At 37.3% G+C, this 17,236-nt stretch overlaps 1 long non-coding RNA gene across 1 annotated transcript; it reads right to left on the bottom strand.

Annotated features, from left to right (window-relative positions):
- Positions 1–3,568: 3,568 nt before the first annotated feature.
- On the bottom strand, positions 3,569–17,023 carry LOC140252407 (uncharacterized). Its single transcript, XR_011903648.1, has 4 exons — positions 16,975–17,023; positions 15,932–16,055; positions 14,715–14,820; positions 3,569–3,700 (listed from the first exon to the last, which is right to left on the bottom strand). It is a non-coding gene; the product is annotated as an uncharacterized lncRNA (long non-coding RNA).
- Between the last annotated feature and the right edge of the window lie 213 nt (positions 17,024–17,236).

Genomic DNA, 17,236 nt, shown 5'->3' with positions numbered 1-17,236 from the left:
TGGAGATATATTCTTCTGGTTTTAAAGAGTAGAAGTTCTCCTATCTTAGAACGTCCAGGATTGAAAAGGACCTCAAAGATCATTCAGTTTCAACCCCCCCTGCTACGTGCAGGACTACCAACCACTAGACCAGGCTGCCCAGAGTCAAATCCAGCCTTGCCTTGAATGCCTCCAGGGATGGGGCATCCACAGCCTCCCTGGGCAACCTGTTCCAGTCAGTCACCACCCTCTGAGCAAGAAACCTCCTCCTAACATCCAACCTAAATCTCCCCTGTCTTAGTTTAAAACCATTCCCCCCTATCCTATCCCTATCAACCCCTTAAACAGTCATTAAATCCTCCTCCAAATTAGGCCTATATGCATTTAAATGGAAGAGGGAGCAGAAGCAGGTCAGTCTGGATTGCTGTGGTGGTGAGCTAAGCTTTAGAAGTTCTTCTAAATTCTTCCCTCTGTCCCCAGCAGCCACAGTTCTTTGATTATTTCAGTGACTGGGTATACAGCCCAACAATATAGTTGCCCTGGGACTGCACTGAGATGTGTCGGAGGCATATCCTAGTGGCTTAGAGGGAAAGAACAAGCAAAATGGACTTTTTAAGCAGCAGTACCAGCTTCATTACCCAAACTGGTAGGTAACACAACAAAATAAGAGAGAAAGAGAGGAAGAAGTGGTAATGCCATATATGCTCCCAAAACAGGATGGTATCATGGTGTGTCTCTCATAGTTCTAACAGACTAGCTGAAGACCCACAGCAGAGGGAGGTCTCCAGCAAATGTGTCGTTTGGAAGGCTGGATTCTTTACAGGAAGGTTAGAGGATTTGGGTGACAAATACTGAAGCATACAGGAAAGTATCTTGCCATTAAGGATAAGATTAGTATGCCAAAGGACTTATTCCTTATATTCTTATTTTCAGTTTTGTATCTAGCAGCCTGACTTTATTTATTTATTTGCTATTAAGGTTCTCAGTTTTATGGTGGGGTCAGGTACACAAAGTTAAGCTGATTTCCAAAAATATAAAAATGAAGCAGCATACATGATGAAATGTGAGGAATCAGCATCACCAAACCCATAATTTCTAATTGACTGTTCTGTTGCTAAATAGAAGTAGCTCAACTTGATTGTTCTTTTCATACTCCTGAAGACCTCTACTGTGAGCCTTTCCTTCTGCATGACAAAATATATAATTCTCTAGTTAAATATATATGATACATAGATATAAGATATATGTCTCATTTGTTGATCCAGTTTGTAGTCAGGGAACCCCAATCCTAACGTTTCTAAAGAACTTGATTCATGTTACGATTCTTTATGAGGAATAAGCAAGCAATATGCTGTCTTTTTGGCCTCCTGAGGTATTGTAACAGGATTATTGAATTTTACATTATTGACCCATCAATAACCATTCAATACTAACTCCAGCAGAAATGTGCTGGAGAGAGAGATGACTGTGTCTGCTACAGTAGAGTTCCAGTTTGAGGCATGTCTGATTACTGTAGCATTAAAAATGAAAAAGAAGTTGTATAAAGAATACTTCCTTACCTTTTTCGCCTTCTGTCAACAAGTAGTTCAAGATCATCAGCTGCTCAAATAAAGAAAACCACATCAAAAAGGACAAGTAAAAAAAAAACCTGAGTTTTCACTGTTGCTGTCAGCCTGCAGCTATTATAAATGAGTCATTTATAAGTATGCAATTTACCAAATGTGTATTGAAGCACATTTAATGCTGCTACAAAGGCAGCTTGGATGTTTAATGAGGTTTTTATAGCACATTGTGCTAAGTTTAATGCAGGTGTGTAGGTATAGCTTCCTCAGCAATCAGTAAGGATTGGTTAAAGGTGTTTTCTTTCTTTTGATTGTAAGTCTGAAAAAAGTGTATTTAAATAGGGCTCTGGGTAAATTTACATAATTATTTTAAACCTTTCCATGTCTATTCTTTAGACTTGATCTTTTTAGTAATATATGTAGGCTACATTAGTTATGATGGGTTTTTGGAGTGGTCTGGTTTTGTTCTTATTTTTGTTTTTAAGGTAACAACATTACCAAGAGGAATAAAAAAATACTGGTTAATGCGTGGCCAGGTCTTTCAGGAAAATGATGAGAGGCATCATAGGGTCTACTTACCATAGAAAAAATACATTTTCAGTTTTGTTGATTTTAAAGACACATTTATGTGAAAACTGTATCCTGGCTAACAAAATCTGTTCTCTTCCAAACCTCCCCTCCCCACCACTACCACCTTGGTATTCTAAAATCCTCTTGAGGTGACTAGGGTCAAAATCCTGTCAACACATAGACACATTCCTAATCTTTCAAACAAACCCATTGATTTCTTTGGAGAAATCTACTGCAGCATAGTGCAGCACATGCATAAGTGTTTGCAAGGCTGGGGCCCAGATGATCATTTCCAGATGAGTCTGTATTGTAAAGAGAGTGGTGGAAGCAGGAGCTGGAGCCCAAGGTTACATCATCCAGCAGTATCATTTCCTGAGATAGAGTACAGAACAACGTTTATCACTGGATCTCAGGAAGAGCTACTGCTACAATGTCTCAGAGGAACCTGAGAGATAGGAGAGCAGTGGTCTTACCTGCTGACCCTGAAGGGGTGCTGCTGACCAAGATGACAAAGCAGCAATAAATTCTGCCTCTCTGGCACCAGATGTCACTCCCATCTTTATTGAAGAACTCATTTTTATCTGACTCCACACACTAAATTTTGGTTCTGCGGGAGCAAGTGAGGACCACTGTAGTTTTTGGGTCAGAATCATCAGCTTTTGAAGTGTGCTTTCTTTAACAGAGAAAAATGCAAGTGTAAAACAAATTTTATATTTATTCCTCTTCATTCAGAAGTAACTTTTGCTGATGATCCTGATCAAAATCACATCTGTTCACATTTTGTTTGGAGTGAGCAGAGATGGATATTTGTTTTCACACTTGTCTGAGCAAGAATTCTAGAAATGGGCTGTCAGACAATAAATGCAGTTCCACATGGTGGTACATTTTACATTCTGAATTGAAGGTCCCTACATCGTGGTGGAAAACTTCCAATCTGAAATGATCACAATCGGTAAAGAAGCATTTTCTGGGTTACCAAAGCTAACATGGAAAAACAAAGAAAAGAAGGAGCAGGCTTATATCACTAGAAAGAAAATATCAAGTTTGGAAAGGAGACAGTTGTATTCCTCTGAGATGCAGTTCTTGTTTGGAATTTTATCACCAGAAGAAGTAGCCATTTTTGGCCTTGGAACAGTCGTACAAATAATCCTGAGAGCCAGACTTTTCTCCAGACTATGCATAAACCTGGAGAGAATAACATGAAATCTGGCAGTTTCACTGTATAGGGCTAACAAAGCATTTCCTGGATTCTAGCCTATCATTGAATATCAATAGAATTCAAAACCTCAAAGTAAAATTTGACTTAAGCTATAGTGTTTAACATGGTTCTGAGTTTGTTTGTTCTCTGTTTGTTTGTATTAAGTTCCCAGCTAGATTCAGAAGTTTGATCATCATTCCCCAACTAAACCTTTTCCAAAGGCCCTGGAATCTTAGTGGATCTTTAAATAGAAACTGACCTGCAATTCAGGTTTACTGTGCAGTGTTGAGTCAAGTGAATTTCCATTATACGGTATGGGCTTTTGCTGAGGATCCTTCATATCACACTTCCTGCATGTGCGTATCTTCCTAATTCTGTTGTTTGCACAATTCTAGATAAAAGATAATAAATACAAAAATTATCTTATGAAAATCAGACAGTGCTGTCTTCCTTCATGTCTTTATTGCTATCAGGCAGCATGCAGCCTGCTGTCACACTGTTGCTGGCCACTGCAAACAGAATTTACAGGAGCAATCCGGAAAGAAAAAAAAGAGAAGCAAAGTATGAGAAAGAATGGATTTTTACTGGATACTGAAACTAAGTAAACATGGCATGTCATTTATCAAAAGCATAAATACAAGCAATGCCAACACGTCTTGTTCCTCTAGAATGATATATTTTACCAGAGGGATATTTTAGATTTTTCACTTTGTGCCAAGGTAAGTTTAATACATCTCTAATCTACAACATATGGGTCTTATGACATTAGACATTATTTGCATCACCAATAAAACAGCTCATTAATCAAACATGCCACCATAACCACCAACAAAATACACTGAAAAAATGTTTTAAAAACATTTTAAAATGGGATTATTTGCTTGAAATACTTCCTTTCGGTACAATAACCCTCTGTTAATTTTAACACTGGTTAAATGTACAAAGGATTATCACAAACCTCTGTTTAACTGAAGACTACACTGAAAGGAAAAAACACCAAACACTCCGTGGATACATTTTCTTCACAATTCTCTAGTGTGTTTTTATTTATTTTTTCATCAGTGTGCAAGTTATGAATAGAATTGCTATGAAGTAACAAATATATATTTTCTGTGTAATCATATGCTATTTTACTAAAGTTAGATCAGACTATCAGAAATGAAAACTGAATTTGTACAGATAAAAATCATTTTCTTTCATATTTTGTAATGAAATATTTGTGTGAAACAGGAAAATATAGATAGTATTCAGAACTCTCAATTCAGCTTTTGGCTTGCAACAGTTTCAGAGTCAGACAGAAACAGGAAAATATTTCAGATGGTGTTTATCATAATTTCATCATGAAACACATCAATTTAAGACTATAGGAATGGCTCTTAAAAAAAAAAAAAAAAAAAGATAATCAATCTGAACTTTTATTAGTGCACTACAGAATATTAATATTTAAATAAGCATTTTACATGCATTCGCATCAGTCTGTCTGCCAGGTGTCAGTGCTCAGATGAGAATGGATTTTGTTGGTGTCCATTCAAAAAATGAAGCCTATCCTTTTTTCTACCATATTTCATCTCCATTATTCAACTAGAGCCTGAATCAAAAAGTACTTAGGCATAGCACTGGTTTTAGCACATATATTAAGTCCCGTTTAGGACAATGAAAGCAAAACTGAGTGAGCATTTTCTAACCAGAAATGGTTTGCAAAGTCAAGGGTGCTGTTATCTTCATGAACTTAATTACTTGTCAACCATTAAGTGAATCTAAAGGAACGTGGCTAAAAGTATATGAGACAAAGTAAAATATGTGAGACTGTGTGTGTGTTGTGTGAATGAATCTGAATAGCCATTAGCCCTGCAGACTCTAGATGGGATTCTCATTTTCACAGCTCATTCTCAGTTCTACTCTCTACTCTATAAAACAAGCACGACACCATTCCACTTGGGGTGATGTGAGAGACTAAAACATTAATGAAGCACTTTCAGAGCCTACAATGAAAGGCACTATAAAAATCACAAAGTATTACTGCTGTATATTAGAAAACACATCCCATTAAAACCCCCTAACACCTTCCATTACAATTATTATTTTGAAAAGAAAACATTGCTCTCATTAGAGAAGGCCAAGCTATATTCAGCTGAAATAAGAACTGTGATATTTCATCCAGTACTCACAGGGACTTTCAAAACTTCAGATAAAAAAAGTTCAAGAAGCTATTTTGCAGATTCAAGATGAGTCAGATATAACTAAACCAAGAGTTTATTCTGCAAACGGTTTCACATGTGCTCAACTTTAAGAGGGTTTCCAGTGAGACTACTCACATGTATAAATTTAAACAAGTACATCACTGTTTGGAGACTCAAGAATCTAGGAAAAAGGTTTTTTACCGCTTCTCTGAACCATTGCTCTGGACCTGCTAATGATAACAAACTCCCACTGACTTTAAAGTAAATATCTAATTCCCAGTACTGCAATTAATTATTTTCCTGCTGAAAATTACTACAAACTCCCCAGATATTTTCATTTCCTAAAAATACATTAAAAAATCATACTTTCTAAAACATTAGAACAAGTACACTGAGGCAGCCAAGAAAGAATGAAAAGGACTGGGTAAGCGTGACATTTACTCTGGGTATCTGCCTAATGTAAATTTTCATTAGGTGTCCAATGGTATCCAATTAATGTGAAATAATAAAGTGTGCTCAAAGAGCGCTATATTTTTACCTTTAGGTTTTGATGACATGCACAAGTTGTTGGAGTAATGTTGCCATCAGAAACCCTTGATAAAAAATAGTCCCATTTAAAACAGTTGGGTGCAGCTCCTTCTCTCTCAATTGAAAACATAATGCAGAATACCATATGTGAGTCACTAAATTACATAACTGCACATGCAAGCCTGTACGATACACCCAATGGTCCCTAATAAATCTGAAATATTTTACTATTTCCCCTCCTTCTTAAGTATCCAGACATGGACATATTTCTTTTCAAATGCTTTCTTTAGCTGCACTGATCTGCTGTCAGCCAAGTTACCACTGGGGTAAAGAATCATGGAATCTCAGAATCACTGAATGGCTTATGTTGGAAGGGACCTTAAAGATTATCAAGCTCCAATCTCCCTGCTGTGGCAGGGAAAGGTTTATTAACAGTCACTGTGCATAGCAGTAAAGCAAAGCATGCAGATAACGTTTGCCATCAGCTAGAGGTAGAGTCGAGCTGCCTGCTTCTTAATCTAAATAAGGCAAACAGGATCAAGTACAGTGTGTGAGAATTGCTCTGTGGTAGACTGGATCTAAATAGAAAGTGTGGGAAGCCAGATCTCTCAATTGAAAATATATATATATTTTGCTTTTTTTCTAAATTACAATAAAATACATAATAAAATCCCCACTATATATATGTATAGAAGTCGATCAAAACACTTTCAGAAATGTATCAATTTCCATGAACTTTGACCAGAATGCACAGAACGTAGCAGTGACTCAGAGGAAGGCAAAAGATGCTAACAGCTGCATTTTCTCACTACAGAAATGAATTACACCATCCCTGTTTTTCCCAAAGCAACATTTTCCTTAAATTGCCTTTTTTTTTCTGACTTCTGAGATCCCCAGTAGTTAGTGAAAGACGTTCATTAGGACCTTGCTTCACTTGAGTGGTTGCCTCATGTGTACAAGTCAGACATCTTCTGTGAGAAATGCGTGAGAAGCATGGCTTTACTCACCTGGTCTATACAGTTTAGCCTATGAAATGTTACACAGTGGAGACCTATGCTGTTCTTCAGGGATTTCTGTTCTCAGTCGTGCAGTTTGATGCACAGTGGCTCATGCAGATCCTAGCAAGTGACGCTGGGGCTTTGATGGAAAGACCTGGTGTTAACTATCATTGCTTAACAGGTGATGAATTAGGTTGAAGCTGGTCAGACATTTATCTCCTAGTGCTCGCAACACATCTATCAATCTCATCTCTGAACAAAGCCTTTTGTTCAAAATATCTCAGTGAGACAAGTGGGGTTTTGAGTGTGTGCTCAAAATGAAAGGTCTGTTTAACCACTCCTCTGTTCATACCTATCATCCCTGTTCTCTCCCAAGGTGTGTCCCCTGTGGAGAAAAACAAACAAACAACACATTAAGAATGAAAGCTTAATCTTTTCTTCCTGACTTTCTGGCTCTCCTTTCCATCTATCACTTTGATCCTGATATTATCTACTTACTCTTTGACATCTTTTTTAATAATCTGTCCAGATTTTCTCCATGTCTTGACAGAGTGCATTTCCTTCCAGCGAAATCTCTTAAATTCAGAAACTATAGAGGAAAAAACATCTGTTGACAGATCTCTAGCTCACTTTCACCACAACCTACTGCTTGCTTCACATCTCCCCAGTGTTACTCAGGTTTAAGAAAAATACCTTGAAACACACTATTCTTCCCCATTTGTTGTGTTTTCAGAGGTATGTCATATACCACAGCTGAAAATACTGCAGCTAACTTCATATGTTTAGTGTTGGGAATTGCAAGCAGATAATAAAAACAAACCAACATGAGTTCCCATAGTTACTCTATTGCCACCTTGTCAGCACTGCCCTGAATACGATTGGCCATTTTTTACCAGATTTCACCACATGTCTTTCACCACAAACTTGCATAAAATAGACCAGGAACTGTCTTGATAAAACCATCTAATTTTTCTGGTGTCAATATCAACCAAAGCTAAACTTTTTCTCTGACTTCCTTAAAATGAAGTTTTACAAACTTCGCACCACCTGAAACACAAGTTGATAAGAAAGTACTTGTTTGCTTCCTGGGTTTTTTCCCTCTTTATCCCTTGCTGTTGAAGAAAATGCACAGCTGTTTGCTCTTAAGTGTGGAGCAGTTTTAATATTCTAAGTGCATTTAAGTAAATTAATTTTCTACCACACTTTTGATGGCTGGGTTAAAGAAAGCTGAAGTGGCAATTAAGAAACTTGTTTTTCTTTCTTTGTGTTTTTTGTTTGTTTATTTTAAGACATAAGAAAGTTAATGCTTTAGAAAACATCTTTGAGGGCTGAAAAAAAATCACACAATGTGATTTTGCTGCCACCTAGAAGAAGGAAGCCTGCATTTATGCTGTGCAATCTAAGTATGTCAGTATTTTGAAAGTATTCAAGACCTACTAATTAAATCTCTTGATCTTACGGTGCTGATTCACAGTTTTCCATCTTAAGAAGGTTCTCTCTCTTCCCTCTTTATGTACAAAAATGTTACATAGAGCCCTACATTATTTCACTGCTTCCCAATTTATTCTGGCTCTATTTCAAAATTATCCTTTGATAATTTGGGGGAGAGTAAGAAAGGAAGCTTAGCAATATGTTCCATGGATTCTTTCCAATCTGAGACATTACTGCTCTTTGCTTACTGCCTCTTATCTCTATTCTGCTGCCATAAACTCTTTCAAAACCAAGCAGATTTCACTTTTCTTCACCAAAACTCCTTTCTAGCAACACTCTATGAAACTGTAGCCCTTTGTTTTCAGCCTTTACTTTTTGCCTTCATCTCTTATGTTTTATTTCTGCAAAATATTTGTTCCTCAAGGAGGATCCCGCATACAAATCTGCCCTTTTTCCTGCTCAGGTTCACATTCTACCGTCATCGTTCTCCTTTCATCCAGCAACAATAGTTGTCTGGGAACTTACAGCAGAAAATAGGTGGAGTCTGAAAATATTACTTAGTCTATCTGCTTTTGTTTATGCATTAAATAAGGTAGTCACAGAACATTTAAACTCCTTATGAATCTCAGCCTGGACTGTCATTCAGCACTGAGGGAGCATTACTTCATCAGCACTTGGCCTTTTGGAGATAAATTTTTGCTGACATCCCCTCCTCCTCTACTTACCTCACATCCAAAATCTGCTTCACTTAGGAAGCTTCACAGCTGAAGGTAGAAAAGAAGTAACAATGGAGGAGTTACACATGCAAATCTAAGACGATCCTAGAAGGCTTAGGAATTAACTATACCCAAGAAAGCCTTAGGAACATCATTTCAGTTGCTGGACAACACAAGTTTGGTGAGCAGCTGGCTGCAGATTTGTTCCATGCCAAAATACATGTATTTTTGTTAGCTCTGCCTGTTTTCTCTGTGCCAGTTCAGGACCTATTAAAGTAATATATTTTAACAATGATGATTTTACAATCAAATGTACAATGCATGAATTCATGGTGGCCAAACCTAAATGCACTCTCAAAATGCTAACACTTGGGGAAATAGTCCAGAGGGGATTTTTGCCATAATATTTATTGTGGGAATACCATAGATTCCATTAACAAAACTGCTGCTGTGTCAGCATGTTCTGGGAAAAATAATAAAAGTAGCTATAAATAAAATACATAAATTTAATTAAAGATGAAATCTTCAGGCAGAAACTCCTTCTTAAAAGGGACTATAAATATGTTTTTGTTGTTCTATCTTTGTGATGTATCTTGTTTTTCCCTCCGATTTGTATTTTATTAATCCTGCTGTGTAATTACAAACATAGTAATTATTCAAAAGATAAATGGGTGGGTTTACAAAATCAGTGGATACAAATCCATTCATCTAAAAAGTAATCCAATCCTTGCTATAATAATTCTACAAAAACATACCATAGAGGCAGCCACATCAAAAAAGTGAATCTCTGCTACATTTTTTCTGCTCTACAATTTAATTATTTATTTATTTTTACAGCAAGATAATTTGTTATGCTTGGCATACGCATAGAGGAATATTTAATAAACAAAAGGGAAACATTTAAAAACATTATTATTTTAATGTAATTGTTTATGGCTCTGGAATGTTCCCCATTTCTCTGGGCTGTCTGTACAGAAACCTCACTTCATAGCCAACTTTTGTTTTAATTCCATTCTTTCCTGTAAGTTCTTATGAATGGCCCACATTTATGCTTAGAACAGAGACACACTGTTATATATGATCAAAGCTGCTGTTCCTACAGATATATTTAGATGTCATTGTAGAGCGTTTAGAAACATGGCTGATAATTGTCATCTGCCTTCAGCCTTCTGGACATAGAGGGCATTAGGTGTCTCTGGCCAGCACTCGAGCCCAAGCTGGCAATTAGGTTTCATATCTAATACCTGTGTTGATTCCTCTCAGCATTGCAAAGTACAAAAGCAGAGAAGGGAGCAACATTGCTGATTAAGCCACCGAGAGCTGTGCTTGTGTGGAAGAACAGGTAGCATACCCAGCTTGCAGCACTCAGACAAGCCAGAGGTTCTCTAAGTGGGTGAGGGATAAAAGACCAAGATAGTAGCCTTATAGTGGTTTATATTTTGATCCCACTAGCAGCACAACGGTTGAGAACAGCCTAAAAGAGAGGTATGTCCTGCTTATTTGTGGCACCAGTTTACTGCTGCATGATGCCAATGCTGTGGGAAATCTAAACTTGAGATTATCAGCTGAACAGTAGCCTGCATTAAGTGATCTGGATTTATGTTCTGAAACCACAAAGAAGTTAATGAATTCTTGGCATCCTCTAAGACACATCTGTTAATGTATCACAGATTCAGGAAGTCATCAACACTCTGAAGCCAGTCAGAAGATGGGAGATTGCAGCAGCAAGGGTGTCAGATCCTTAATTCATTGCTAACCTGTAGGGTGATGATAAAGACAATGTCAATGTTTTTTTAAGTCTTCTACTCTTCTAATACTCTTCAGTTGTACTGATAGCTCAGTTTCAGCAGGACAACTGTATGTCAGAGATTAGCACTTTATTGGCAAGGATGAAGATGTGTTCCCACTTCCAGGTCTTTGATTTAAACATGCTGGTTTGAGCTAGTAATGGTCTAGACATGGCTGAACATAAGGGTTTGATAGTTAACAATTTGGCATGCGAGAACTGCCTTGCAGTAAGGCTCGGGCATGTATTCATGCTTAAACATCTTATACATGTGGGTGTGATGGGAAAGAAATATATCAAAGTTTAGGAAGCTTTTAAAACCTCACGGATACAAATTGTGTGAAAGAAATGCTGAATCACTGACAGGCATTTGATTGCATAGAACTGTTTAAAATGTATAAAATGGAAGATGAATTCCAGATCTGAAATTTGGGGACATGAATTCCTATCTTACCACTGCAAGAGTAATTAGCTCCTGAAAGGCCTACCTTGTTAAGAGTTTTGTGGGTTTATACAACAGAAATAAATGTAAAATTTTAACGTAAGAGGTGGCTTATAGCTTTATTAATGGGATAATAAAACAATAAAACTGGTAATGTGTTAATATGTTAGTTTGAGGCATGTATGAAGAAGGTAATAAAACTGCTTAAGTATCTAGTGTGCTTAAAAGATATTACTGCAGTCAGATTTTTGACATCATACATTTTGAGACAGAAGGTCAATTTTTTATGCTAATACATTATGTTAATTTTAAAATTAAATTTACCATATGACAGATAAAATAAGATGTCCTAAGCATATTATGGACTGCACAACCTTATGCTGCTAAGAAATGAGTAATAACCCTGGGTGGCTTTAGGAGATAACACTGTGTATTTGTAGGAGTGGGGAAGAACTGAGCACATTTTTCACAAAATAAAGCCTGGGATATCTCTAATTCTCCAAGATCTTTTTAAGTCAGGAAAAATTCATAAGAATTACAAAGTTCTAATTATTACCTGATGTTCTCAACCATGTGGGAAATTACATCTTCTTCCAGTACACACATATTTCCTATAATAACTTCAGTAAGTTTAATAATTTCCACTTACTTGTAGTAAAGGCATGCAGGTGTTTAATGGGTGTGCTGTTAATTTGTTTGCTTGTTTTCCACCAAGCAGCCAACTGATTCTGTTCTCATTTGGTCAAGAATCATTAACATTACAACATACTTCACCTTTAGGGCGAGGAAACTAAAATAGGGCATCATGAAGAGAAGGTACCCTGCAGCAAGTGTTTTCACACTAGTCACCGCACAACCTCCATTGCACAGCTGTATCTGAACTTGCCTTAAAGTAGTTAGTTCAGGAATTGGCTACAGTTTATCAGCAGCATCATGGAGGACAGCATTAGCAAAAGCCCAGCCATTGCTCTGCAGGAAAGCTATTCAGGTTAAATCCAGTTTACCACAGACCTAATTAGCTGAAAACAAATCACTGCAGCTCCACTGTGCTCATGCCATTAGGCGCTTGTCCTGTTAGAAAATGGCCCTCTGATCCACTAAGTATACAAATAGTATTCACTGTGAAGAACTTCCCAATGGGAAAAAAAAGTCCCTTGTGTTCTTATTCTGTTAATTGAAGGAGATAGGAAAGGAATAATATCCAGTGTTGCAGGTGGCTGTTTCTCCCTATGCTAAGACATCCCTCTTTCACAGTGCTCTCCCAGACTACACTTCCATCTCTGCCCTCGTGACTCTTCCTTCTGCCCTATGTTTGTTTGCGAAAAGCATAGAATGCCATCAGAACTCTACCACCAGCACTTCCAGCATGCAGGACCTCTCAGCAGAGACCATTAAATACATGGCAAGGATGAACAGATTCTTCTGACTGTTGGCCAGGAAAAATGGCATTAGTTTTACCACTAGTTAGACATGTATCTTAGTGTCATTCTGATGTACAAAAGAATCATCTAGAGTGCCAAACACTCTCATGCTTTACCTGGCATCAGCTTGACCCAGACTTCCTTTAACTGCAGAGCAACAATACACCCTTCTCTATGTCCAACTTTCAACAGAAATAATTGCATCTCCATACCCTGTGCTGAGTCTGAGCTGGTATCACAGCATAAGAGTGTCATTCACACATTTGATCAAAGGGACAACCCCGCTTGTGGAACTCGGGTGCTGGGACTAACCTAGCACATTTTGCCCATGCAGAAAAGTGTCTGAGCATTCACAGCAGACAAAACTGAGATGCTGTTGCAGCTGTTAATATAAACTTAGCCAAGCTACATACTCAATAGCTAGGTTACAGCTGAAACAGAGACTTGAGAATCATAATTTTGGTTTACAGACCTAAATTCCTTCCAAGATCTATATCAGATGCCTAGACCTGTGCTTTAAGGCACAGAACTTCCCCACTTCTTTTCTATGCCTTCATTCTGAGTGTACTAGGTTTTCTAGTTTGTATTTTGAGGTTCTTTAAAGTTTGGAATAGTGATAGTTACTATAGATCGTGAAAAAACTTGGTTACAGGACCCCCAAAAGTTCAGCTTGTCTCCTACCCACAGAGGATTCATGTATACTTACTGACAAATGTTTGCCTAATCAAGGCCTCCAAGGATGTGAGCACATCTTCAGAAAATTCACCCCAGTACTTTACCATCTGTACAGCGGATTGTTGTTGTCTTTTAGTTTTTTTTCTTACCTAAATACCTAACTTGGATTGCTCTTGTTGAATTTTACTATTAATCTGATGTATGCCGAATTGTTTGGATCTTTGGATCCGATTTGCTTTGATCTCTTTATCAGCTAAACTAAAGAAATACAATTTGAGCTTGTGAAAATCTGCAAATGCTTTTACACTGACTGCTAATTGTATCTTTGGGGGAAAAAATGAAAAAAAAGAATAGTCTTTTGCATCATGTGCCTAAGGTTTTTAATTTTTTGTGATGTTTGTAGAGCAATGTGCTTTCAAGTCTTCCATTGCCATAAAACCCCAAATTTACAATCTGCTCTGTAGAACCTGAACAGTGCACAATCTCCACAGGTATATTTGGCTACTCTTTCTCACAGTCTTGAATGTTAGCAGAGAACAGACTGAAAATGGGTTTTCATATTTACAATGTATAGACTTGGGGGGAAAAAAAAAAGCCATTGTACCTTTTTTAGTAAGCAAATAGAAATGCAAGGTACCACAACTGCATTATGTTCTTGTTTCTAGTCTAATGAGCTGCTGAAAAATCTGGATGTAAAAAGGAGGTAGCTGAAATAAGCAGTGTTGTTAAATCAGATGTTGATACACAGTAACCGAGAAAACAGTTTTCTATTGTGCAGAAGAGCAAACTGAAGAAATTAATTTAATGCCTATTAAGAAATGTCTCCCTGATAACGATTGATTGGCATGAATCAAGGGGCTTTTTATCAGGTATGAGGTGGATGCCATTCACTATAATTAAATGTTTACCTTTCCCTTCACCCACATCACAAGTATAACTCTCTGTCACGCTGAAATGAAAAGGTTACAAGCATGCAATGTTAAAGCATCATGAGCTGCTTGGATCTAACACAAAAACAGCACTGCGAGTGAATGCAGGGAACAGATATCTGCAAGAATGCCAACACACTTGTGTCTATTCTGTGACAAATTGTTTCAACACTACTGAAGTGTTCATTTTATTGCTTTTCCTCCTTCTGCTGTAATATAAACATCTCTCATGAGACACTGTACATGTTCCACTTGAATATTAGGTTTTGTATCTAGAGGACAATTTGTTTCCCACCTACCTTCTTATCTTCCTGAAGTCATCTTGGTTTTTAGAATTGATCTGTTTTGCAGGAGTTATAAACTTCAGCCTCACTGGCAGTAATCAAATTCACTGGGGTACGCTACCTATTAGTTACACAGGTAGGAAAAAGTACAACGTGATGCATATGAGAAAGCAAGCCAGTGGTTGTGACATATGCCATTCCTAAAACAAAAATGTAGTTGAAAGACTGGAGTAATGGAAAAGTATTAAACGTCTGTCATTGTACTCCTTGTGTAGTCAAAGCAAGCAACAGTACTGTGAGTAACTAGGCAGAATTTAGTTTTAGCATTTCTAAAATACATAGAGACAAAAATATCTCCTATTTTATCACTGCAAAATTTGAAAAACTACACTAATGTTGCTTCAGGATATATGATGACTGTTAAATTGGATAAACTCCATGAAAAATAAATTAAGGTTTTGACTCAATCTTTAATTTTCGAGATTTACTGGTTTTTACATTAAATGAAAATTTCCAAAAATTTGGATGAGGATGGTAAAATCATGAAAAAATCATTTCCTCAAGAACAGTCCCAGCAGAGATAATTGCCACAGTTCATAAATAAAAAAGATCCTCAGTTATCTGTATTCCAGATGGATAAAGTGTGTGGAACCAACCCCAACAGTCTTCAATGCACCCCAAAAGAAACAGCCAAGTATAGCATGGGGGAATGAAGCACTTCAACTATGGCTAAAATAAAGCAAGAGAAGAGATTGAAACAGTAGAGTCATCCTGATGAACAAGCATGTGGATTGGGTTAGCTGACAAATGCACAAAGCAGACACCACTTAAGAGTTTCTGTTTTGTTTTCTTTTAGATTTTATACTATTCTGTTGCTATGCATAGCATATTTATTTAAAACATTTCATTCCTCTCTGCTCCACCCCCATCTTCCAGAGATCAGTTTGGGGAATGAATCCTCAGAACAGAACTACTGGAAGAACAGGAAAACCTAAGTGAAATACTTGAAAAATGACAACCATATGAGAATAGTAAATATGCTTACACCCAAAAAACTGCCATTAATTTTAATGGGATTTTCTCTTGTGGACCATCTGCAGGATTCAGTCCAGTGGCAGAAGTGTAGCATACAACAGTGTTGGTAAACATGCTAAATGTGTTCTGTCATGTTGTACTGTAAATTAATTAAAGGTGCATTTGATGTGGAAGTGCTTACTATGGGGCTTACTTACCTTAGCCATGGTGCATCCAAAGCTAGCTGTACCACTGGGCAGGTGTGGCTGTCCATGCTCATTGCTGGAGCCAGCAGGAGGCATCCAGGATTTTAGACACATTTGATTTCTCTGCCTGAATGATCTGCTTAGATGTGGGTGAACAGAATAAAAGAACAGAAGCTTGACCTCTGAATCACTCTTGGTTCTTGTCATCTCTACTTTTATGAGTTAATATAATTTCAGAACAATTGCTTAAGGAAGAGGAATGATATAAGAGATACTAAGTTGTTCAAAAAAAAGTTGGAAGGATAACAAATTACTCTGTTGATACTCTGAAATACAATAAACTATGAAAAGCAAAACATTTGCTGTCTGCCCTTGTCTTCTGATCTGTCAAACAAAACAACATGCAAATTAAAACCATGCAGAAAGATCCAGGTTTCTTTGTGTGCAGTTCAAAACATCTTCAAGGCTTTATTTTAGCAGGAAGACACTACAGTATCACCCAGCCCCCCTTACCTGATTAAGATAGCAGTGAATCCTAGTGTCAGAAATGGTCTGAGGAGATAAGGGGCTTCTGATGGGTCCAGAGACACGAACATTAAGTGCATGATAGGTAAAATTACTGATTTTTCTAAGCAATTTCTCTTTGTTTATGTTTATACAAAAAGGAGCATTATGTGAGAATTTAAAGGCTTTGTAAGAGCTCTTTGATTGTCAAGGCAGGTAAAGAGACAGGTAGCTAGTGATTTCAGTAAGAAAGGAAGTGCAAAGTTGGCAGCCCAAAGACACCAGCTCTTATTTTTCCCACTTTCTATTAGGAACAATGTGAGCTGATGTCACTGACCACTTCCAAAACGCCAGGTTTACAACGAAAATGTGGAGTTATGCTGGACGTTACAGATGGAAATAATTTATTCCTGTATGATTAATGAACTTTGATTATTCCCTTTTTAAAATAGTAGTTGACTTGTGATGTCTGCTTACTAGCACAAAGGATTAAACGAGAAGTTATCTTTTTCACCACAATCTCTTTAAACGTTTGAACAGACTTAAATTACCTCTTCACTTGGTTGCACTTCCATTGCCCTTTCCCATCCACTTGTCAGCTCTCTGAAAGGTCCCCTCCAGACCAGCTAACATGAACACAATCAAACAATACAGGAAAAAAGAAAAATTACAAACAAAATACTTAACAAAAGAAAAGGCCTTTCCATCATGCAATTGTGATTTAAATTTGTATGTATCCAGATATTTCCTTTGGTAAAGCTTTTCACAGTCCCCTGTGCAAGGCAGCAATCAGCTGTTAACAGCAGATAAATT

Source organism: Excalfactoria chinensis, chromosome 5, assembly GCF_039878825.1.
Source record: "Excalfactoria chinensis isolate bCotChi1 chromosome 5, bCotChi1.hap2, whole genome shotgun sequence".
NCBI lineage: Eukaryota > Metazoa > Chordata > Aves > Galliformes > Phasianidae > Excalfactoria > Excalfactoria chinensis.
This window is presented reverse-complemented; position numbering and strand designations above follow the sequence as displayed.